The sequence below is a fragment of the Sciurus vulgaris genome (assembly GCF_902686455.1).
Source record: "Sciurus vulgaris genome assembly, chromosome: 2".
In the NCBI taxonomy this organism is placed as follows: Eukaryota; Metazoa; Chordata; class Mammalia; order Rodentia; family Sciuridae; genus Sciurus; species Sciurus vulgaris.
This window is the reverse complement of record NC_136462.1, coordinates 59,963,734-59,989,956: the sequence shown is the minus strand read 5'-3', so window position 1 is coordinate 59,989,956 and position 26,223 is coordinate 59,963,734. Positions and strand designations below refer to the sequence as shown.

The 26,223-nt window shown below is 33.4% G+C and overlaps 1 pseudogene across 1 annotated transcript; it reads right to left on the bottom strand.

Annotated features, from left to right (window-relative positions):
- Nucleotides 1-253: 253 nt before the first annotated feature.
- Nucleotides 254-1,980, bottom strand: LOC306655283 (zinc finger protein 512-like; annotated as a pseudogene). Its single transcript has 2 exons — nt 1,613-1,980; nt 254-1,528 (listed from the first exon to the last, which is right to left on the bottom strand). The product of its transcript is annotated as a zinc finger protein 512-like (transcript).
- Nucleotides 1,981-26,223: the final 24,243 nt, after the last annotated feature.

The window sequence follows — 26,223 nt, the reverse complement described above, 5'->3', positions numbered from 1 at the left end:
GAAAGAGGACATCCCTGTCATGTTCCCATTTTAAAAGGGAATAGTTTCAGTTTTTCTCCATTAAGAATGATGTTGGCCATGGGCTTAGCATAAATAGCCTTTACAATGTTCAGGTATGTTCCTACTATCCCTATTTTTTCTAGTGTTTTGAGCATGAAGGGGTGTTGCATTTTGTCGAACGCTTTTTCTGCATCAATGGAAATAACCATATGATTCTTATCCTTAAGTCTATTGACATGATGGATTACGTTTATTAATTTATGGATGTTAAACCATCCTTTAACATCCTTGCTTGTTTATGATTCGTCTTTGGGGGCTTTCCTTTCTGGAACTGTGCTGGCACTGGTTCCTCTCTGATTCCTTACAGGAGGTCAACACCACCTGTTCCTCATTATTTCTCTTCTGATCCTTTGCTACTCTAAGACTCAGCTCGGTTTCAGGAAGCTCAATGCCAGGCTGCTGCCGTCTTCTAAGAGACCTTCTGCTCCTATGCTGCTGACTCTGCTTTTCTTCTTCTTGTTGCCACTGCTTTATCTTCATCAGCTTTTCAAAGTTTTTGGTTGTTGTTGGGTATAAACAAACCAGTTCTCAGCATGGACAGAGTTGATGTGATACTTGACACCACTCTCTGACACAAATTCTTTCTGACATAGAAGACACTTGTATTTTCCAGCCATAAAGTTTGCCAATGTGCAAGAGCCCAGGTGAGCTTTAAGGCCAGATGTACTACTGCAGACAGCCTCACAACCCTGGTTAGGACACTGAATACAATGATACTTCTTGATATCTGTCTTCCATTTGTGTAGTACTTCCTGGCTGAAGGTAAATAGCCCAGAGCGAGTATATTTTAACTTCTGATCACCAGGTACCAGACCCTGAAGCACCTTCATCTTAGGCCATTCCTTGGCCAATTCAGCAGAGGCCAGTCCCTGCAAGTGGTACACAGTTACCTTGGCAGAACGCCTCTGAACTCGCCCCCCACTTTTTGGCTCCAGGTTCATCTGCTTTAAGTACTCTGGCTGCCCTGACTCTGGAAATAGGGAGGTAGGCCCATGCTCTGATTTCAGGTGATATTCAAGTCCAACTTTCAATCTATATGGTTTTCCACAGAAGTGATACTTCAGGGTCATCTTCTCCAGCTCTGCAGTCACTTTGCCACATTTTCTAACATGGTATAAATATCCCAAAATGCTGGCGAAGGTACTGGAGCAACTCTCATGCATGCACCTGAACTTTCCCAATCTCTTTAGGACTGTTTGAAGCTGCTCCCTCTTACTTGGTTCAACTGTTTCATCTCCAGCCTTCAAAATGGTCAAACTATTATGATTCTCCATGATGTGATACTTCATCCCTGTCAATGAATGAAGTTGTTTCTCGCAATGATGGCAAATAAACATCTCCTGTTTGCAGTTTTCCATGTATTTCTTTAAACCTTCTATGGTCTTTCTCCCCACTGCTTGGCAGGTGGGACAGAAAACACTGCCTTTATCCTTGATTTCTAAGCACTGTTGTTCCTCTGAACTTCCTGCTGCATAAAAGGGTGGTTCCTTCCGAATACAATGAGCCAGGGATTTGGGATTAGGCTGAGTTTTAAGTCATTGTTTCCTCCCATGAAGCATATGCTGCTTCTGAGGAAATTCACTATAGTCTTCATCTTCTTCCAGCCTGGGTTTCCTTTTTCCTTTTGTTGATACTCCACCTGATTCTTCAGTATGAGAAGCTCCAGCTAATTTGAGTCTCCTCATTTTCAACCAGTAGTAGATTTTTGGAAGGATTCTGGAAAATCACTCACTGGTTCACATAAAGAGGTAAATGATGAGCTGCTTAAGGAGACAAAATGAGAGATAGTGTATGGGAAACTATTATCCCTTATGGACACTGAGTCCTGATATTTTTAGCTCTCACCATCCTGGTGCTCCTCTGCTGCTTAAAGAATATGGATTGCAGGATAGTGGGGACTGCACTGAGTGTGGAAGACATCAATCCCTCTTCATGCCTAATAATTTCATGCAATGGCTCTGGTCAGACCAATCCTACTTCAGGCATCCATTTTCTTTCAGAACTTGGTATATGTTATTCCAGGACCTTCCAGCTTTGAAGGTCTGGGCTGGGAAATCAGCTGAGATCTGTATTGATTTCCCCCTATATGTATCTGACTTTTTTTCTCTCACAGGCTTTAATATTCTATCCTTTTATGGGTCTGCTGTAATTTTGCACATTTGGGATCCTGTAAGTCTCTTGTATTTGATTTTCCAATTCATCCTTTAGGTTTGGGAAGTTTTCTGATATGATTTCATTGAAAAGATTGTGCATTCCTCTGGTGTATATCTCAATACCTTCATCTATCCTGATAACTATTAAATTTGTTCTTTTCATGTTTCTCATAGTTTTTGGAAGTTCTGTTGATGGTTTCTTAACGTCTTCCCTCCATGTTCAGTTCTGTTTTCAAGATTGTATAGTTTATCTTCATTGCCTGAGGTTCTGTCTTCCAAATAGTCTAGTCTGTTGTCAATGCTTTCTATTGAATTTTTAATTTGGTTTATTGTTTTCTCCTTTTTAAGGATTTTTTTTCAGAATCTCTATCTCTTTATTGAAGTGATTTTTTGCTACCTATATTTATTCTCTTATATCATCCCTTACTTTGCAGATCAGTTTAACTATGTACATTCTAAACCTTTCTCTGATATTTCTTCCACTGTGGTGTTGATGGATTCTGTTATTGGACTATGTTGGTTTGCTTGAAGCAATTTGTTCCCTTGCTTTTTCATGTTTGTGTGTGTTCATATCTAACAGTATGGATCTGAGGTGGTAGAGTTTCTATCCCATGGACTTACAGTGTCCCTGAAGTTTTCAGTACCTCATCATTAAGGGGGAGACAAATAATTCCACCAACCAATGCACACCACCTGGAGAGATGGAGGCATTTTTCCCCACAACCAGATATGTGCAGCAAGTCCTTCAGGTTTGTTAGTCAATGTCCTTGGTCTCTAAACCTTCAGTTCCCAGACATGCTTCAAGCCCCTCAAAATGTGGGTTCCTTTAATTCCTTTATTAGTCTACTATGCTCATGAAAGGACCTCTCTGCCTGGAGCTTCCAGCTCAACTATGGCAGCAGCTCTGCCACTGGGGATTTTTTTCCTTATTTTATTATATCCTACCTCCTGTGTCCCAGGTCTGATTTGAATGTCCAGTTTTAGGTTCCAGTACAAGTTCACCCACCTTGTGGAGAAGCTGCTTGTCTGCTTTCTTAGTTTCATGCCACAGGAACTGAACCTCCTATATTCTGTCATCTTGGATCTCCTAAGTTACTTTGAAAAAATATTTTCCATCTTTGTTGAGATATACAGATAAAAAATGTATATACTTAAGGTGTATAGCATGATGCTTTATATATGCATACATTGTAAAATAATTATGACAATGTAGCTCATTAATCTCCTGAACTGCCTTTGAATGGTGGGGGATGTGATTTTCCATGGTTATTTTGTTCTCACTAGTTTGCTAGTATTCCATTTGAAAACCAGTAGGAGATCAGGAATCTGAGTTCGGTTTAATTGCTGAGACAATTATATATCCATCAGAATTCTAGAATATCAGATTATAGTACCAAATATATAACATGGACGGTGCTTCTAGTTGAATTACTTTCTTGCTAGTTGGGTTTTAAGATTTAGTCTAAAGATAATGGTTATTATAAAAATTATTGTTATTGCCGGCTTTTGTTCTTGCTTATTATGTATGTACCTGATACAATTCTAATTTCTTGATTTTTTGTTATGGTATTAAAAATTACATGTGTGATCTGAAGATTAGCACTTATATCATTCCCATGTTACACATGATGGAAGATTATGTGAATTTTTAAAATCTTATAACAAAATACCACAATCAGTATCAGTACTCATTGGATGCCAGTAGAGAATAACCTCAGAGGACCCTGCACTTCTGCCTCCTGGCATGTGCACACCACTGTGAAAGTGATCATTCTAAATTCCTTTATCATGTCACACCTTTGCTTACAATGTACAGTGTTTGCTTGTTCCTGGGAAACAGACAAACAGGCTCAAATCCTAGTATACTAATTCTTCTTCAAACTGCTATTTTCAGACCTAGCCTAAAGTTGAACATGAAGTACTGTACCATGTTTGCTAAATATAATGTCCATTAATCTAAGATAAAATAATTACATAATGTACTATTTAGTAAGGACATATTGATTGAAAAAAAGCATGACCTTCAGTGCTTTTTGGTCACTACTTCATCCCACAACAACTTCTCCCAGAGAAAGCGCTGTGCTTTCAGATCAGCCAACATCTTTTTTTTTTTTTTTTATAATTACTTAATGCTGATTCTTTATATATAGTAAATTCGTCTATTGTAGTGCATAGTCTTCAATCATCAACTCTTTGATTCTCAGTTTACAATACAAATACAAACATTTAAGAAGCATCTGAGAAGGTTTCTTTTTTTAACTGACTAAAAGTAACTGACAAGAAACACAATAGGATTTCCACACAGAAATTCTGTGTCAGATCTGAAGCATTTCATCATTTTCCTTATCATTTATAAAATTAACTTCCTTCTACTTCATTCTCCAGGATGAAGCCAATCAGCTGATCCTGTGGTCTTGTAATTGACTTGCTTGATTAATTTGAAATTCAACTAATTTCATTATAATGGGAATCTTCTGCTTCAAGAGAGAGCCATATAAATCATTTAAATCTCTGTTGAATCTGGATATTTAATTAATTTCATTCTTCATCAGAAGTCAGGTTTTAAGAATGCCCATGTTGATATTCCTTTCCAATTCTTCAATTTTCTCACTGGTTTTGGCCTTTCAGATAGCAGGGTAAAAAAGGACTGAGAGATAAAGTTGGCTAGTTTTTTTTTTTTTCCCAATGTTCTCTGCTGCAGTATGTGACTTTTAATATTTGCTCAGGGAAAAACAATTAAAACAGAAATTAAAAGTTCAACTGATTTTATCAGTTCAAATTTGGATTAACCATCTGCAAGAGTATAGTATTTTTCTCAGAATTCCTAGTAACAGACGAGAAACACATAAGAAAAATAAACATTATTATATTATTTATTTTAATTATTCATAAGTACATTATTTCATTTTATATTATTTTGCTGTTATTTTCAGAATACATTTTAATTTATATTAGTATATACATTGCACATTTTGCTTTTTGTTATTTAAATCAATTCATATATTTCATTGTCCATTATATAATAATTTAATACCTTAATATTAGCTAATGACTCTTAAATTTATGCATGCATCAAGATAAACTGGAGGACTTTTTGTTCAAAACATACTGATATCAAAGTCACTTCCCTGGAGGTTCTGATTTAGGAACCCTGGAGTGGTCCCCACAAATTTGTATTTTAACAAGTTCAAGTTGGTCCAAATGCTACTACTGGTCAAGAGACCCTCCTCCCACCCCTGCCACTTGCGCGTACACACACACTCTGGACCACTACTCTAGTCATTGGAGATACAGGAGGATCAGGGAAAAAGAACTTTGTTCCATAGATATGTTCCATTGAGAGACAGAGACAACAAATAAGTTAGATACTGATGGTGATAAATATTGTGAAAGAAACCTTGGTCATATTGATGGTGATAAATATTGTGGAAGGACTTTTGGTCATAAGAGAGATTGACAAAGGGTTGGTGATTGAGGAACCAGGTTGCCAGAGAGATGGTATCATTGACCAGCCATGATCATCCCAACAAGTGAATTACAAGAAGCAAGTCATAAACAAACAAAAAACCTTTTATGCTTTTAACTTTTATGCTTTAACATTTTTAGCAATTAACAAAATGAAACAAAACAAAGCAAAACTAAACTACAGTCACTCTTCACTTAGCAATGGGGATAGATTCTAAAAAAAAAAAAAAAAAATGATTCTTAGGAAATTTCATCACTATGCAAACACCAGAGAGAGAATTATACTAAGATAATTCATGATGTCACTAGTCAATGTAGTATTTTGAGCCCACTGCCTATATTTGCTTTGCCTCTCATTTGTTACATGACCATGGGTATAATTTCTATTTCCCACAGGCAATATATATATATATATATATATATATGCATAATTTTTGTGGGCTGTAATCAGAAAAATTAAATCACAGTTGTCAGTTTCTGATAAAATAATCAATGCTTATCTTTTTTTGCCATCCTTACAACATGTAAAATGCTCTGTATATATTAAAAAAATAAATAAAATTTTCAAATATTCATCATTTTCTAATAATGATTTTTAATTTACTTAAACTTTATAAAATGTCTTACTTTGGCCACTTAAAGAAGAAATGCTGCTTGTGATCATCTTGGTTGGCCTGTGTCTTTCCTTATTTTACTTTAAATAGAGTAATAACTTCAAATTTGGTGATGATTCATTTGATGTCATTCAACTTATTTTATTTCTTAAACTTTAGAAGTCTTATTAAGGAAGTCAGTACCTACACCAATATGCTAGAGTGTTCGCCTTGTATTTTCTTCTAGTAGTTACAAAACTTCTGGTCTAAATTCTATGTCCTCGATTACCTTTGAGTTGGTTTATTTGCTGACTGAAAAATAAAAATCTAGTTTCACTGTTCTACATATGTGGATATCCAATTTTCCCAGCATGATTTATTTGAAATACTATCTTTTCTCCATAATTTGTTTATTGCACCTTTGTCAAGGATTAGATGACTTTTTTGTGTACTTGTCTTTGTTTCTTCTGTCCTATTCCATTGATCATCATGCTTGTTTTTATGAAAATACCAGCCTTTTTTGATATTATACTTCTGTGATATAATTTCAGATCATATGTTGTAATACTCCTGCATCACTCTCAGTGCTTAGTATTGCTTTGGCTATTCTGGGTCTTGAATTCTTCCATATGAATTTTAGGACTTTTTTTTTCCCCCCATTCCACTGAGGAATATCATTGATATTTTGATAGGGATTGCACTTTCTTTGGTGTTATCTAATTTTTATTGTAGAGTTCTTTCACCTTCTTGGATGGATTTATTCCAAGGCAGTTTTTTGGAATATATATCCATTTTTTATTACAGTATTATGAAACTAATGTATGAAATGTGACATTATCTATTTGAATTCTTTTACCCATTGAGTCTCTATCATTCTCTGCTACTTTTCATGTGCTTTCTGGTTCTCTTAATCATCTTTGTTATTCACTCACTGGCTCATTCTTTCATTTATTTAAAATATATGTGTCATGATGAATAGTTCAGGGTACAGAAATGATCCTTGATGATGCTTAATATTTGATATTAATCTCACTTTTTCTTTTATTTAGAAGTCCATTTTTCCTTTTGTTAATTATTTTAAAATTTTGTACAAATAGAGGAACATATGATTATAAAACAAATCAATAAACAATATATTCTACATGCTATATTGAACTAATTTTCCTATATCTATTTTCCCCTCTCTCCTTATTAGCAATTCATTTTCCTTGGCATTTTGATTCTAAGTATCTTCTATAAACTATGTTAAAATAATTAAATTTATCTATTAACTCCATGCTTCTGTGATAAAATACAATGACATCATCTTTAATCATATATAATGCTTATTATGTCATGCCAATTATACATAACACATATTTATACACAGGAATATAAAATACTTTTGAAAATGTGTGAATAAACACATACACATGCACACATAAACGGAGGGTTTGGGGGTTATTAGTTTACCAAACTTGAATTATATCATACATTCATTCTATAGCATATTCTTCTCACTCAACAAAGACTTGGGAAAATCCTACCAAGTCAAGTGATGTCAAATTTTTATTTTTAAATGACTTAATAAAATAGGACATGGTCAGTTTGAAATTTACTTACATGTTGACATCAATAGCATATATTTTCATACAAAGTTTCTTTTTCAAAATTAGCAAAGTGAGATAAGTACATTTACTGATAAATCTTAATAAAGTGATTATTTTCCATGGAACAGGCTTGTAATGAATATTGTCTGCTTACTTTTTAACTGCAGTGGTTCCCACAAATATGACATTGAGTTGCAGTTTTCTCAAGATCCCTGCCTACCATATGTGTTAAGGTCTTTTTATTTTGCAAATCTTACGGCCACAAAAAATGTAAAATTTGTATTTAAGTTTGCATTTCATGACTATACTGCCCTAAAGTTTCATAAGTTGTTTGGCCGGCCATTTGTGCTTATCTATCAATTAACAGTCCATCTGTAATCTGTCCATCCCCTATTGAACAGTTTGAATTTTTATTTTGCTGTATTGCCTCTGTCCCAGATCCCTGGTGACTACCACTGAGTTTCAACTTTTATGAGATCACTATTTCAGATTCCACAGATGAGCAAGATCATGCAGCACTTATATTTCTGTGCTTGGCTCATTTTACTTAGTAAAATTATCTTCCATCCCATCCATGTTGTCATATGGGACAAAATTTTCTTTTATATGGTTAAACAGTATTCTAGTGTGTATGTAGATCACATTTCATGAATTAATCCGAATGGATTTTGATATTTAAATAGTGAATACGAGGAAAATGTAAAGCATAGTAGAAAAGTGGGAGTGCAGTTCTAAGCTGGACTTTTATTAGGTCTCCTTGGGAAATGGCATTAACAAAGCCATGGAGGAAGCTGGGTAGTAAACTCTCTTCGTAACTTGGGAATAGAATTCATGTGAGAGAAAACCTTTCACCACAAAGAGTGAAACTATCTGAGATGTTCCAGTGTATCTGGAATGAGTGAATTGAAGATAGAGAGATAATGAAGGAAAAGAGAGCCAGATCACAGAAAGCCTTCTATGCCTATTAGGGTCCTTCAATTTTACCTTAAGTGAAAAGGTGATGGTTATGAGAGGAATGATATGATTTGTACTTTATTAAAATAGATTGTAAAGAGACAAGACAGGGATTACTGGGATCCTGTTCTGAGTATTCAGGAGAAAGATTATTGTGATTTGGATCAGGCTAGAAACAGCTGAAGAAGATCAACATGATGGGCAGCTAGATATAAACTGATAGGATATAATGATAGATTGGATGTGGTCTGACAGTGAAAAAGAAGTATTATTTATGACTGAGTCCAAGATTTTCATTATAAGCAACTGGCAAAATGAAGTCATATTTAACTAAGTTATGAAAACAGGATGGATAAATTTAGCTTTGTGTTTTATTTTTGGGAGCAAATATCAAAAGTTTATTTTTGGATAAGATGCTTCTTATCTGTATCTGAATGGAGGTATTGAATACAGTGAATAAAAGATAGTGGAATTTGAAGAGGGTTGTACTGAAGATGTAATTATGAAATCTGTCAGCTTTCAGTGGTACTCAATATTGTTTAACAAGGTGACATTCAGTAAAGAAAAGTGGATATATGAGAAATAGTAAAGGACTTTTCTCAGAAGTACTCAATGACTAGAAAGTACTCAAGAAATGGGGAGATTGTACCAATGAGAAGTAAGAAGATTTTTTAAGTAGGAAAAAGGTCAGAATCTAGAGTCTTGGAAACCAAAGACATTGTGGTGAGGCAGAGTAAGTGAGTAACCATATCAGATACTTATGAAATGTTAAAAGAGAAATGATGAAATGATGATAAATAGATTTAGGAGGTTATTGAGAAGATGAACATTGTAGAAAACTAAGTGAATTCAAAAGAGTAAGGAGAGAAACTAGGAGGGAAAATTACAGATATCTCCTACATAGAACTATATATAGTTCTAAAGGGGTACATAGAAATGAGGGTTGTGACTGAAAGAAAAATGGTATCAAGGAGATTATTTTGTTTGCTGTCATGTAAAAAGAAATAATAGCATGTCTATGTGACAAAAGGAATTATCTTCTATGAGGGAAAGTTGATGATATAAGGAGATAAAAGAGAGGTTTGCTTAAGCAACATCCCAAGAGTATGAAATAACAAAAACAATCCTGATGGGGAGCAGCTAACAACAGCTACATCATAGGTTTTCTAAATAAATAGAAATAATGGCTGCGGAATGTAACCTCTGTGGTTGCCATGGTTTTAATGTGGACCTCAAAAGTTTGCATTTTGGAAACTTAACCTCCAAACTTCCATGTTGATGGTTAGAAGATGGGGCTTTTAGAAGGCAATTAAAATTAGATAAGGTCATGAAGGTATGAGCCCCATGATGGGTTTTGTGGCTCTATAAAAAAATGAAGACACTGCCTTATTTCATTTGTGTATAATGAATCAAAATGCATTCCATTGTCATGTATAACTAAATACAAAAAACAATTAAAAAATTCTATATCTTTAAAAAAAAAAAAAAAAAGGAATAGAGACCTGAGCTTCTGTGCTTCCTTTTATGTTCTTTTAACATGTGATGCCCTGTGATATCATAGTCCTCACCAGATGCTGGGACCTTGATCTTGGAATTACGGCAGTGGCCATGATAGAATAAGACAGATGCCAGTCCACTTTTCACTAATGAGTTAATCTAGACAGGGATAACCACCCTGCAAACACAAACGTGTAGCCTCTGGCTCACTTCAGTGACTACTATTTATTTTTCAATGAAACTAGTCAGGCTGCCTTTCCTGCCTCATAGATAAGAATTATTGTAACTTATTAGTGAATTTCCTTTAATTACTGACAGCACCCCGTCCAGAAAAGACCCCACTTCTTTGAACTCACCCAGATTAACACAGCACAGATCAAAGCCTACAACAAGCCCCTCCCAATTTTCTCTTGTTTCAAAGTCCATAGCTTCCCTCTACATTCTCATTTGCCACAATAAGCTTTTAAGCCCAATGTTTACTTCAGGTATGTATGTCTCTGGCATCTTCAATTGAACTTTTTGAAAACTCTTGAGTTGGTGCAGTCAGATCTACTACATAAACCACGGACAGCTTCAGACAGGGGCAAATGTAAGGAGGCAAATTAGGTGCTTCACCATGCTAGTAGGTGGGTAAATGTGATGTATTTAAGTCCTATTTTGAACAGGGTCATTAGCTGACATTTATGATATGGGGTAGTTTTGAAAATTGAAAAAAAAAAAAAAACAGGAAGAAAAAGAATTATAAATCACACTGGCAAAGATGAGAATAAGTGATATTAAGGAATGATTGCTGAGTAATGCTAGAGACCTACTTCAGGCTGGGATCAGGAGTTAAGAGATACCCCAGTCAGTTTGTCAGACTTTTAAGTTCAAATTATAGCTCCTTATTAATAAGACAATTGACTGCTGGGGGCATGTGCATTTTTATCTTCTAATCTAGAACATCCTATTTTAGTGGGTATGAAGTATGGACTAAGAAACTATATTTTTAATAACACTACTATATTACTTCTGCACTCTGACTGAACCAGATACTGATGGTCAGCAAACCACACATTTAGGAACAAAATGAGGGCACAATAAGTCTAGGATTAAACCAGGTTTAAATGCATATAAGCTTTGTATATAAAAGTTTTTTGACCCTATGTTCACCATTCAAATCTCTTTCAAAATATTACATCAATGTGGTTGCACATAAAGCAATATAACAGTCCTATTTCAAATTTAAGATGAGATTTGTGTTCATTGCACCTAGAAGAACTCACCCAAAACAAAACAAAATAAACTTTAATACTCTCATTAAACTTCAAAATACTCCTAATGCTTTTTTTTTTTATTGTAAACAAATGGGAATCATGTTGTTTCTCTATTTCTACATGGAGTCAAGGTATACCATTCGTGTAATCATAAATTTACATAGGGTAATGCTGTTTGATTCATTCTGTTATTTTTTCCCTTCCCCCCACCCCTCCCACCCCTCTTTCCCTCTATACAGTCCTTCCTTCCTCCATTCTTGCCCCCCCAACCCTAACCCTAAACCTAACCCTAACCCTAACACTAACCCTTCCCACCCCCCATTACGTGTCATCATCTGCTTATAAGCAAGATCATTCGTCTTTTGGTTTTTTGAGATTGGTTTATCTCACTTAGCATGATATTCTCCAATTTCATCCATTTGCCTGCAAATGCCATAATTTTATCATTCTTTATGGCGGGGTGATATTCCATTGTATATATATACCACAGTTTCTTTATCCACTCATCAACTGAAGGACATCTAGGTTGGTTCCACAATCTGGCTATTGTGAATTGAGCAGCTATGAACATTGGAAAAAAAAAAAAAAAAAAAGCATTAGGAGTACCAGGGAAATGCAAATAAAATGATAATGAGATACTGTTTCATACCCACTAGGACAGTTAGAATCTAAAAGTCAGATAATAATGAGAGTAGGTGAGGATTTGGAGAATTTCAGAATCCTCATATACTGCTAATGAGAATGTCAAATATTGCAGCCACTTTGGAAATCAGTCTGGCATTTCCTCAAACTATTAAACATAGTTATCCTATTACCTAGCAATTCCATTCCTAGGTTGAAAGGAAATCAAAATAAAAATATATGCCCATGCGGAAACTTGTACACAAATGTGTATATCAACACTAACACAAATGTTTATATCAGCATCATCCATAATAGCAAAAAGATGAAAACAACCCAAATGTCCATCAGCTGGTGACTGGACAGACAGAATGTAGTATATCCACACAATGGAACATTATTAGGTCATAAAAAGGCATGAAGCACTGATACTTGCCATAACTTGGATGGACCCTGAAAACATGATACTAAGTGAAAGAAGTCAATCACAAAAGACGACATATATAGGATTCCATCAATATGAAATGTCTAGAATGGGAATATATATAGGAAAATAAAGATTTGTGGTTGTTTAGGGGCAGGGAGGAATGGGGGAATAAGGTAACAGATAAAAGGCATGTGGTTTCTTTTTCAGATAATGAAAATCTTTTTAAATTGATTGTAGCGATGATTGCACATACTGTGATTATACTAAAAACATTGAATTATACTCTTTAAATGGGTGAGTTGCACAGAATATGAACTATAGCTCAGCAGAGCTGTTAAAAAACATTAGGAATGAAAGAAAGAAGGAAAAGAAGGAAGCCATTTTAGCTCATGATGCCATCAAAATCTACTGCAGGCTTCTTAGCCTCTAGGCCTATGTTGCCATGGAGACTGCCTCAGAGTGAATACTGCTTGTCAAATGGGGATAAAAATGCCTGCCCTACATATCTCACAGGATCACTGTGGGTCTCAAATGAGATAATAGATGTGAAGGCACAATGAAAAGCTAAATGCACTACAAAAAACAAGGAATTAGTGTTATTAAGATGGCTTCCATTGAATACAAAATAGCATGCACACTATGATTGACTGAAATCATGCTACAAAATAGATTTATATATTCAGGGGGTAAAATTCAAAAACAATAAGAATTGCTATGTTGGGGTGGTAAAATTGTAGATGTTAAGAGTTGCTGATGTGTCATTTGTCTTTTTAAGAGGAAAATTGAAGAAAAAGATGACTTAAAAAAAACTTCAAAATAATATTTTATATAATATTTTACATATATAAATATATATTAAAGTTTTAATATGCACCAAGTAATATTTGGTGTTCTATTAAAAAAAAAAAAAAAACAGGGCTGGGGAGATAGCGCAATCGGTAGAGTGCTGTCCTTTGCAATCACAAGGCCATGGGTACGATGCCCAGCACCGCAAAAAAAAAAACAAAAGAAAAACCAAAGTTAAATGATTGAGTTATTATTTGGGGAGCTAAATGAGGATAATATTTTCTTATTTTCTCTTCAGCTTTTCTATCCAACTGTGTTGGATATATTCACTTTTTTCACCCTATTGCATTAAGTAGTTTCACAATGATAAAAGACATTCACCATTGCCATAAATAACCTACTGGCAAGGCCAGTACCCAAAGCCCTATCATCCTATACTCTGCCAGGTCCTATAATAAAGAAGTATGTACCATAACTCCATATAATAAATAATATATAATTAATAGTGCACATGACATATAATAAATATATGTTCCTATGTTCATGAATATTCACAATGATTAACTACAAGAGTTTTATTGCAAAAATAATAAAATGAAATTAATTTTATAACTTTCAAATTTCTAGAAACTCGGGATTAGTTGATAAATTCAGAACTGTTTTTGGTCAGATTATTATGCAATTATATTTTGAAGAATAGATATTTAATGGTTATGGGAAACATGATATTCACAAATTTCGATGGAACTAAAAGGCATTTATAAGCAGTGCCATTTTATTCTTATAGTGCCTGTACCCGAGAAGCTAACTGATAATTTGTGTCTTTAGTTCTTTCACATCAAAGACCTTGTCTTGGATGCTACATGGTATTAATCTAAGCTCCCTTACTCAAGAATTTCTTAAACATATGAAAGAATTCAATTTTATAGTCACATGGTCCTGTGTGGATGGGAAAGAGTTCCTGTCAGAGGGATGGGCAGTCTGTGAAATAATAACTAAGAAATTTATTTGATAGAATTATCTATAGAGTAGGGACTTGACCAACCGACTGAGCAGTCCAGAAGGGTCTGACTACGAACTAAAGGAGTCTGCATTTTCTTTACTTATAGTGGTACATATCAAAAGGGGGCCGGTAGGAGCTTCTTCAGTGAAAACCAGGATGAGGGGTGAAGTTAAGCAAGCCTGTTGACTCCAGGGTCACTTCCATAACAGTGACTTGCATTCAAGCTTCAGTGGTGAACCAAGGTAGGAAAAGCACACGCCTCAGGCACTCTTGAACAATTTTCTGTAATTGTGAGTTCCTGAAGCCAAGTTTCCCTAATAATTCAATCAAACTTGATTCTTTTTATAAGCCATGGGTGACTCCCCACAAATTTGATTTAAAAACTACATATCTTTGTTTTATTCACTACTATTATTGGAACTCACCACCTTTCAAATGTGGTTTGAACTTATATAAAGAAACAACCATAAATTAGGTTCTCTGTTTCATAATATACCATACACCTAACTGATTATATTCCCACTGTTGACTATTGTTTTAATCACAAAGAGATAAACTAATTCAGGAGGCTGACACGAGCTCTGTTTAAACTGCCTAAGCTCAGCAAATTAAATACATTGCTTAGAACGAGGGGTATGAAATCCAAATTTTTAGTTTATGATTTGTTTACTCATGTCAGTCATTTTATAAAAATGACAAGGTGTTGGATTTATCATTATTTTGCAGTGAAAGAAGAGGGGAAACTTGCATTTCTACTTTTTAAAATCATGAAAAAACAATTTTAGACTGAAATACAATTTATTTAACATAAATTATACTGTAAGGTGCTTTTTAAACTTTTCACGAGTATAAAAATTTTCCCAGTGAAAATAACTTCATTTTTTTCATGATGAAATGGATAATACATATTCATTCAAGCATTTTTGAGGCAAATATAAAAATTGTGGGATGCTAAGTAAATATCCTAGAGTGGCACTGTTAGTATTTTAGTGATCACAATATCACAAATCTTTTTATCTGTATAAACGTATACATACACATATGAATTGTTTCTTACATGTAATTTCATCATATATGTTCATATGTTATACCAGTATTAGAAATCTGTACAGCCCTTCCATAATTTCTGTTGCTGTATTTTTCCATGATAGATACACCTACACACATTTTTTTTCATTATTTCCAAACATATTTGGAGGATTGACATAAGAATGTTTAATTCCCTTTCATTTTCTCATGCAGTGCTAGTTGTTTTTTACCATTATTTGCACTTCATGTGCAAGTTCAATTTATTATTCTACATTATCATGTAATAATCCACTTATATATTTCACAATATAGTCAGCCTGACCTTGATTGTTCCCTCCTCTTGTCCTCTCCAATTAATACTCTAGTAATCACCTTATGTGTACGTGTCTTTAGGAAATGGACCCTTTATTCCAACAATGTAACTGCTTGGAAATTCAATTACTATAGATGATGATACAATTTTCAATTGATATTTCTGATAATCTATAATGAAGGTTTTCACACTTTACATATCTACCAGTGATGTATGAAATTCACCCATATTCTAAACAAGTTGCATACTCATTTAAAATTTTGATAAATATAAACCAGGCACACTGGTGCATGCCTGTAATCCCAGTGGCTCAGTAGCCTGAGGCAGGATTGTGAGTTCAAAGCCAGCCTCAGCAACTTAGCCAGGTGCTAAGAAACTCAGTGAAAAAACCCTGTCTCTAAATGAAATACAAAAAAAAAAAAAAAAAAATGACCGAGGCTGTGTCTCAGTGGTTAAGAGTACTTGAGTTCAATCCATGGTACAAAAATTTTTTTTTGATAAATATAAACTCAAAATTCACTTTATTTCATTTATATGTCTCTTTTAGAAATATGGAGTATATCCATACATTATGGCCATTTTAATTTTAATTTTTTCACTATTTATTCTTAAAGGTTTCCATTTTACTAAATTACTGCAGAAAGCATTTTTTCTCACTTTTATAGATATCAAAACTATTTCCTTATATAAAACTCACATATTTTATGATGTATTTTCATAGTTGTTGGTAAATATTTTAAGAGGATATTTATGTATTTACTTTATAAATTGCAATTTTACAGTATTGAGAAGTAAGGTGTTCTTCACTTGTATATTATAAATGTAGTTTTTTATATTTCTATGTAAGATTTTTGTTTCTCAGTTTTTGGCATCTAATTCTCTAGTTGACTGGAATTAATTTTTTTGTACAATGTAAAACAAGTATTCATTTTTTTTCCTCCTCCATCATAGTAAGGATAATTCTTTCTCTCCAATGTTCTATTCACTATGCTTTTGAAATTATCAATACATTAGATTAGAATGGCCTCATTATGATCTATAATGAATTGACCTTCACTGATATTTTTAAGTTGATTGGGAGCTAAAACCTTAAATTTAAAATTATGTTATGTAATTTTAAGAAAAAAAATTATAATTTACATGAAAAGTCTACTAAATTTATAAAATAAGGGGGCAGATTGGCATCTTAACATTTAAATATTCTATTCAAGAACTTGATACACCTTTACATATATTTAGCTATTGTGTTGTGTTTCTTAATATCATTTTTCATGTACGTCAGCTATATTTTCTGTGAAGGTAATACCTATGTATTTTAACTTTAGATTGCTACTGTAAATAAAATATACCCTTGTCATTTTGCAAGATCTTCTTCCCTTAGAGTAGTGAAAAACCTTTGATTCTAAAAAGATTTCTTTTGAAACCAAATACTTTTATTGTAATATTAATTTTATGGTTTCCATGTTTAAGATATTTGCTTTTTTGAAATATAATGAATGTTATCTTGTATTTGTAGAAGAAGTTATGGGTTTTGAATTCAATCAAATAACATTTTATCATTTATTAATACTGAATATGGAAAAAGTTCTCATTTTTAAATGAATTAAAAACTAAAAGGTAAGCAGTACTGCACCTGAAGATTGCAGATACAGCATGAGTCAAACGTCTAAATGATGGCACATAAATTTGATAAATAATTTAAATCAAGAGCATTGTAAGTGTTGTAGAATCTTGACCTTGTGAGATCAAGATGGAGATGAATATTTTAACTTTGCTGGCAAAAGAATTAATATATGCTTCATTGTGGAAATCAGTTGTTGGTAAATAAATTTAAGGTCTCTAAATCCAATTAGTTCAAGTTATAGAAAACCTGAAAAGAAAAAAATACAAGAGAGGAGAAAGATCATTTAAGCCCAGTTGTTAAGATTCTGAGTTTTAAAACAGTTACAACACACACTAAAGAAAATCATGATATTTGGATATTATGTATATGTGAGAGAGAGAGACAGATGAAGAGAAAAAGAGGGAGAGCCACCTCGTCTCCAGTCTGACTGGAAAACTCACTCAAAATGAAGCCAGAAGCCCAGAGAGCCAGGTGCACCTTCAAGTGAAGTTGCAAGCTAAGGTTGTCTTTCTTGTATTAGAAAGCAGTTTACTTCATGCTGGTTTTTGAGAAGGTGTCTTTTTGAACGCTCAGTGTGATACAGTCCTGAGCAGCAACAGTAGGAGGTAGAATTGGTTTTCTATCTTCAGTTTGGCACACACAGTTATTGAAACTACATGAAACTATAGGGTCAAGGATCATACGATCCAAAGGCCAAGTGATGTCTTTTTGTTATTTTCACTTTTTTTTTCAATGCAGGAAGAATGTCAGTTTTTTCAGTTTGATATTTGTACCAAAAGTTTGGAAAGGATATGTGTTACCATGAAAATAATAAACAATAAAGCAACATATTTATCATCGATATAAGCTGTATATAAATTATATACTAGTAAGTTTTTACTTTTTAAAAAAATAAATGAAACCAGATTTAACCTAAAGTACAAGTCAAGTGCAATTCCTATAGAAAGGTAAGGTTAAGGAACATTTCAAATTGCTAGAAGAGTAAAAGTAATTTGTGCATATTTTATTTAATAGTAAAAGAATTATATACATAGTTCTTATAAATTAAATTTAATTCAGTAAGAAAATACTTTTAATAGAATTCTTCATTGTATCTGTTGAAACATTCACTATTTCAGAAACGGTCCTAATGCAACACTACCACATTGCAATTCTCCATCTTTAAAATTCACTCATTTATTTAGTACTTTCAGAGAACCTAATTGTGTCAGATATTATTCAGATGCTTGGACAACATGAAGATCCTTGCCATTATGATCTTTATATTCTAATTGAGGAAACCTACAGTAAACATAATAAATAAGTACAATTACACAGTTTGTATTATGCCATAAAATGATGAATTATATTTAAAAAGGACCAGGGAATTGAGATGGGGGAATAGATGCAATGTCAAAGGATAAATGGAAATTAATTGATATTGGGGCAAAGACTTGAAGGAGATGAGAGAGTTGGCTGCTGAATATTTTAGGTGTGGGCTGTTTACATGTATACATATACACACACTATGTTACATGTATATGTAGTATATATTTGAGGTTATTTCATGTTTATTGTATAAACAGTATGCTATACATTATGTGTACATATAGATTCTTTTAAAGGAGCAAATACTAAGTAGATAATGTATTTGGGACTTTAATGAAAAATAAAGTGAATAAATAATTAGTAACTTTGTAATTAGTAACTAATATGAAAAAGTACCAAGAAGAATGGTGGCAGAAGAAATTTAAAAAAAATTCTGTAAATTATCCTGTTAATAATTTGCTGTAGAGCCTTGATAATAGGATCCAACTTTCCTGATCTTTAATTGCCAGTTTCTCTGACCCTCAATTGGTATTTGTAAAGCTGTGATGTATGATGAAATGTATTTTCTCCTTGGTTTCATTCCAAAACTGAGCTTGTTAAAAATATCAAGCCTGATATTGGCAGATAATTCTGCACAAATCAGACTTGAAAGTAGAATGAAATGAATTAAACATTAAATATAGTGCAATTAAAACCGCTTAGATATTTATGGAATCTTTATGTTTTGTTTTAGAACAACTATTATAATAAAAGTGTGCTATCAATTAATGAGCCTTTTTAATGTGCAGGCTCCAGGTACGACACACACAGTTTTGAACAAGGAGCCTTCAAGGGAAAGCTTCCTATGCTCTTTTAGGCCTCAGTTTGGTCCAGGGTTGACCAGCTTGTATACTGAGATGTATTAGCACTGACATGGATCACAGCAATCTGTACTGAAGTTGTCAGACTCCTGCACCTTTCTTGAGGATAGTGACTGGTTATATTTATCTGAAACTTGTGGAGAGTCATGGGTCTGTGGTGTGAGTTCAACAAATGCTTGCCAAACCAAAGAATACAGTTACAATTCCTTTCCCTTCACTGATCCTGTTTGAAATATGACCACATTTAAAGATGAAAATAGAGATTAAATAGGCAAGAATTTTTTTTTTTTTTTTTTGCACCAAATGTGAACGCCATTAGAGGAGTTTCAATCCTAAAAACTACACACACTATTGTGTCATTATTACTTTTTATAGGTTAAGAGGTATCTAAAGTAATGGTAGAAGAAAGAGAAGGTGCATACATTCTCAAAAAATATTCAAATAGATGATTATATTGTATAAATTTCTGGAAACAGAAAAAGTGAAACTGTCAAAATTTAGGTATCCAGTGAAGCAGTTAGAGGTAAACCAAAATATATGCATCAAACATTTTGCTTTTCACCAGTAATCAGCCATTTTTGCTTGTTTTATAAGACTTCATCTTGAAAACAGTTGATTTCGTTTGACTAACTGTAACATGGAGTATAATGTAAAAATATAGGGCACAGAAAATGTGAAAGTGAAGTAAAGAAATGGATGAAAAATAAGTGTAACCTGTATAGGAGCGGTGAGGAAGACAGAATGGAGTTAGACCTGGTGGTTAGAGGAGGTGAGTATAGGAGAACAAAAGTCAGGGTATGGATTTTAGATGACTTTGTGTTTCTTTAAAAGGTTTTGTTCTTCATTCAAAGTCGCCAGGTGAAGATTTTAATATCATAAATTTAGAAAAATTTTAGGTCTAACTAGAGAAGAGGAGGAAGTTCTGTTATCTGACCTCTGAGTCCCATAGTTGAAGGTGTGGCCCTGCCGCTTCTACCTCCAACCACAGGCAGCCATCGTAGCAAAATTCCTCTTCTCAAATAGTTCTCTGTTTTCTCCTTTTGCTATCATCACTTGTTTATCCCAAAATCTACCTCTGCTTTCCAATATTCAACATTTCCTTTTAATCCTCACTTAAAGAATTCCCTTTGATATATGTTTTTCTCCTTCACTGTTGGAATTCATTGGTAATTTTTATCATGTGTCTCTTTGTAACTCCTTTATAAGATAGTAATCATATTGTTTCATTTTAATTCCATTTGTGTATACTTCTAGTTTCTATCTTCCTGGAAGACAAGAACAGGTACTTTCTTCCTCAATATATTGTGTTTGTACTGGTTAAATTAAATCCAAAAATAATCTATAATCTTCAAAAATTTAATAGTGTAGATAAGTGATTTCATTTGGAATGTATTTCCTTGTTATTCCATTTGAACTGGCAAACAATATTTCATATAATTTGATTTTTTAACAACACGTATTTCATTTATACAACAAAAGCATGTGCCAGATGAATAAGATACAGACCCTATGCTCAAAGGATGAAGTCTCATGAGTGAGTTATGCACGGAAACCCAATTTTAAATAAACTGTCTAATATAAATGATCAGAAATACCTACTAAGTAGGTATTTGAAGGCACACACACAAATTGCCCTGCAGATGTCTTCACAGGGAATACATCATTGTGTTAATCCTAGAAGAAGGAATGAATACTAACAGATCAGTCAAGAAATAACACTACAACCAAAGGAATCAGCATGTGCAAAGCCACAAATCGAAGAAAGAGGCTTCTTTTTAAAGGGATTAGTTAAAGAAACCTGACTGGTATTTTGTAGACCTATAATACTTACAGTAATAATAGCTTTGGAAAAACTCTGGTGTCTGAGTTTCTCTTTCCTGGCACTGATTTAACCTTCTGCTGCTTACTGACTATAGGTTTCATCTTGGGTTCCCCTCCCCCATCTTTGCAACTCTAATTCGAAATGACATGGGCGAGGGCATTAATAATAACTGTGAGTTTATGAACCTCTGATGATTCTCTTTGCTAAAGTTTACGCCTTCAATTTGGTGAGCATGTAGTTTTTCAAAAAAAAAAAAAAAAAAAAAAAAAGTAAAAGAAGAGGCTATTCCAAAAATAAGTTTATTCAATTAAAGCCTGAAAAAGGAGAAAAAAATACCTACCCTTCAGCAAGTACTGATTTCAGAATAAGAGGTGACCTCACTGCCCTGAAAATGTCAGTGAAATATTTTTTGCTTTTAGAACTGAAAAATACCTTATCTCCAGCAGTACTTTCATAACAATTCAGCATTATAATTAATATAGTATAATAACTATATTGATAAAACTTATTACAAAACTATTCACAAGACATTTTTTTCTTTACTATTGTTTACTCAAGCTTTTTTTCCTGCAATTATATTTTCTTCATCATCAATTTCTTTATTTCATGTGTGTAATTTTCTCAGCAAACTTATTGCAATACTTCACATATTATAAACTACACACAAATAACTGTATTTTACCTCTTATTAATCCCCTAAATTAAGTACCTTTTTTTACAACTCTGACACTTTTATGAAATTCTTTCTATGTATGTTCTTTATGTTACTAATTACTTAAGTGTCTCCATATTAATTATTATTTTTTGGTACCAGAGATTGGACTCAGGGGCCCTCGACCACTGAGCCACATCCCCAGTCCTAGGTTGTATTTTATTTAGAGGCAGGGACTCACTGAGTTGCTTAACCCCTCACTGTTGCTGAGGCTGGCTTTGAACTCACAATCCTCCTACCTCAGCCTCCTGAGTATCTGGGATTATAGGCATGTCCCACTGTGCCCTGCCAGATCATATATATTAATTTTTCTATTTTAAGGATTTTTCCCTAACATTAGATAGGGAAATATGTATTTCTAATTTAGGACTGAATATTCAGACAGGATAGAAAATATTATATTCTATGTTGTGGCATATCTTATACTGAAAAGCCATTTTAAATAAAAAGCCAAGACCCTTAATTTTTCTTTACTAATGTTTTCCAGCAATCATCAATATTGTCATGCTTTAAAAATAAATTACATATATTCTAGGAACTGATTTTACATAAGAGAAATCCAGTAAAGTACTAATAATATATTTCAAATTAATTTAATTACTTAAAAATTTTATAAGAATTATTGATTAATTCATTCAACATATATTTATCAATTGCCTCCTGGTAACTGATTGATCATTGTTTTGAATTTTAAAATAGATATTTGTGCTTTGTGAATTTATAGTCTAGCAGAAAATGATAAGTAATTTACTACCTGTCAAATAAGTAAGTCACATTGTAAGTTAAAACATACTATAGAAATATAAAAAAATGAATCAGTTGGTAAAATCAACATGTGGTTGGGAGTGAATGAAGATCAGAGCAGGTCTCCTTGAGGCAGGATGTTCTAGGAAAATGTAAAGTAGATGATATGATCAGATGTGCAGTTTTCTGGCCTAGTGTATACCTGTGCAAATATCTGAAATTTCTGAGGAAGAGAAGGAAACTGGTTTGGTAGAATAAGGTGAACAATAACAAGGAAGTAAATGTTGAGGTAAGACAAAAAATGTTTAATTATTGATTGGATGCATCATTTTCTATATTATCGGAAATTTTATTGATCCATTTTGTCAAGCAAACAGGGGATCCACTTTGAATATTTATTCATTTTTTTATAGTTGTGCTAAGCTATAGAAGGCAGAGATAGAGCAGAATAATGTATATTTGAAAAGAAGAACTCTTTTCACACTAATAACAAATATTTTAATAAACCTAACTCATGTATAACATATAATTCATATGAGTACTTAGATTTGTCTGACTGGTTTATTTCACTTGGCATAATATACTGAGATTTCACCCAAGTCCTAACATAGACAGGATCTCCTTATTTTTAAGCCTGAAAAATATTCAGTTATATGTATGTACCACATTTTGCTTTCCATTTATCAATTGAAGGATGTTTGAGTTGCAACCACCTTCTCGTTATGGTGAATAATGTTGTTATCAACGTGAGAATGCAAATATCTCTTTAAGGCCCTGCTTTTAATTGTTCTGAAAATAATACTTTGGATAAACTTTTTCCTTAGTTACAAAAAAAAATCTGCATATATAAACTGGTGGCAACACACTATCTCAAAACCCACCATTATAAACATTAATGCTAGTTTACGTCATTCAAGATAGTTACATGAGACTTGATGATAAGAAAAACTAAACTTTTATTTTTGAAAATACTAAAGCCAAAGCATAAATGCAGCCTAATGAATGGAAAGATAGAATTCATTATTAAAAAAATCCCAGTTCTTTATTTTTATTTTTAATTGTTATTTTTTACAGACTGCATTTTGATTCATTGTACACAAATGGGGTACATTTTTTCGTTCCTATGGTTGTACCCAATGTAGATTCATACCATTTGTGTAATCATACATGTAAATAGGGTAAGAATGTCTGTCTCATTCCACCATTTTTCATACCCCCTCCCTCTCATTTCCCTCTACGTATTCTAAAGTTCCCCCTTTCTTCTCTCATTTCCCATCCCCCCACCCCTATTATATATCATTCTCCACTTATTAGGGAAAACATTCAGCCTTTGGTTTTTTGGGCTTGGTTTATTTTGCTTAGCATGATATTCTATGAAAAAGTGTTCAACCTCTCTAGTAATTAGAGAAATGCAAATTAAAACAGCTCTAAGATTTCATCTTACTACAATTAGAATGGCTATTATCAAGAACACAAACAATAATAGATGTTTGCGTGGATGTGGAGAAAAAAGCACACTTTTAGATTGCTGGTGGAATTGCAGATTGGTGCAGCCACTCTGGAGAGCAGAATGGAGAATCCTCAGAAAATTTGGAATGGACCCACATTTTGATCCAGTTATCACACTCCTCGGTTTATACCTAAAGGACCTAAAATCAGCAAACTACAGTAATACAACCACATCAATGTTTATAGCAGCTCAGTTCACAATAGCTAGGTTGTGGAACCAACCTAGATGCACTTCAACAGATGACTGGATAAAGAAACTCTGGTATATATACACAATGGAATACTATTTAGCCATAAAGAAGAATAATAGTATACTGCTCTTGATGTTCTACGATGTTCTACTTGTATGCACAGGAATAGACATACAGTAAATTTTTATTTTCAAAAGGCAAATATGTGAGTATAGTTCAATTTGCATATGGATGATATATTTATAATTCCTCACAGAATTTCAATGTAAAGTTAAAATTGTGAGTTAAAAGTTTCTTATTCATGAATTAAGCAGTAATAATTTTAAGACTGCTTTTTCTCCTGATCTATTTTACATATCACATGACCATATTTTTCTATAAACTTGAGACAATAATCTACACCTCTGTCCAAAATATTGCACATAAGTTTTGAAGTTCCTTACTATAATTGGTCAATATTTTACATATTTTGAATTACTTTATTTTTAAAATAACTTTTTTTTTACATTTTTTGATTCATTGTACACAAATGGGGTACAACTTTTCATTTCTCTGGTTGCATACAATGTAGAGTCATACTTTGTATAATCATACATGTACATAGGGTAATGATGTTTATCTTACTCTATTATCTTTCCTTCTCCCCTCTCATTTCCCGCTAAATAATCTATCCTTCCTCCATTCTTCCCTTACCTCTTCTATCCCCCATAATGTATCATCATCCACTTATCAGAGAAAATATTCAGCCTTTTTTTTGGGGGGGGGCATTGGTTTATTTAACTTTGCTTGATATTCTCCAACTCCATGCATTTACCTGAAAATGTCATAATTTTATTCTTCCTTATGACCGAATAATATTCCATTGTGTATACATACCACAGTTTCTTTATCCATTCATCTATTGAAAGGCATCTGGGTTAGTTTCACAATCCAGCTATTGTGAATTGAGCTACAGTAAACACTGATGTGGCTGCATCACTGTAGTATGCTGATTTTAAGTCCTTTGAATATAGGCCAAGGAGTTGGATAGCTGGGTCAAATGGTGGTTCCATTCTGAGTTTTCTAAGGAATCTCCACACTGCTTTCCAGAGTGGCTTGTACCAATTTGCAACCCCACCAATAATGTATGAGTTTTTTTTTCCCCCACATCCTGACCAACACCTGTTGCTGTTTGTATTTTTGATGATAGACATTCTAATCGGAGTGAGATAAAATCTTAGATGATCCACCCAAACTGTATCAGGAAGACATACACAATTTAAACAGATCAATTTCAAGCAATGAGGTAGAAGAAGCCATCAAAAACCTAGTAACCAAGAAAGCCTGGGATCAGATGGATTCTCAGTCGAGTTCTACAAGATATTCAAAGAAGAATTAATTCCAATATTTCTCAAAGTATTCCATGAAATAGAAAAGGAGGGAACCCCTATAAACTCATTCTATGAAGCTAGTATCACCCTGATACCAAAACCAGAAAAAGACTCAAAAAGGAAAGAAAACTTCAGACCAATATCCCTGATGAACATAGACACAAAAATCCTTAACAAAATTCTGGCAAATTGTATACAAAAACGTATTTAAAAGACAGTGCACCACGATCAAGTGGGTTTTATCCCAGGCATGCAAGGTTGGTTCAATATCCGAAAATCAATAAATGTAACTTAATGTTAAGAACCATATGCTTATATCAATAGATGCTGAGAAAGC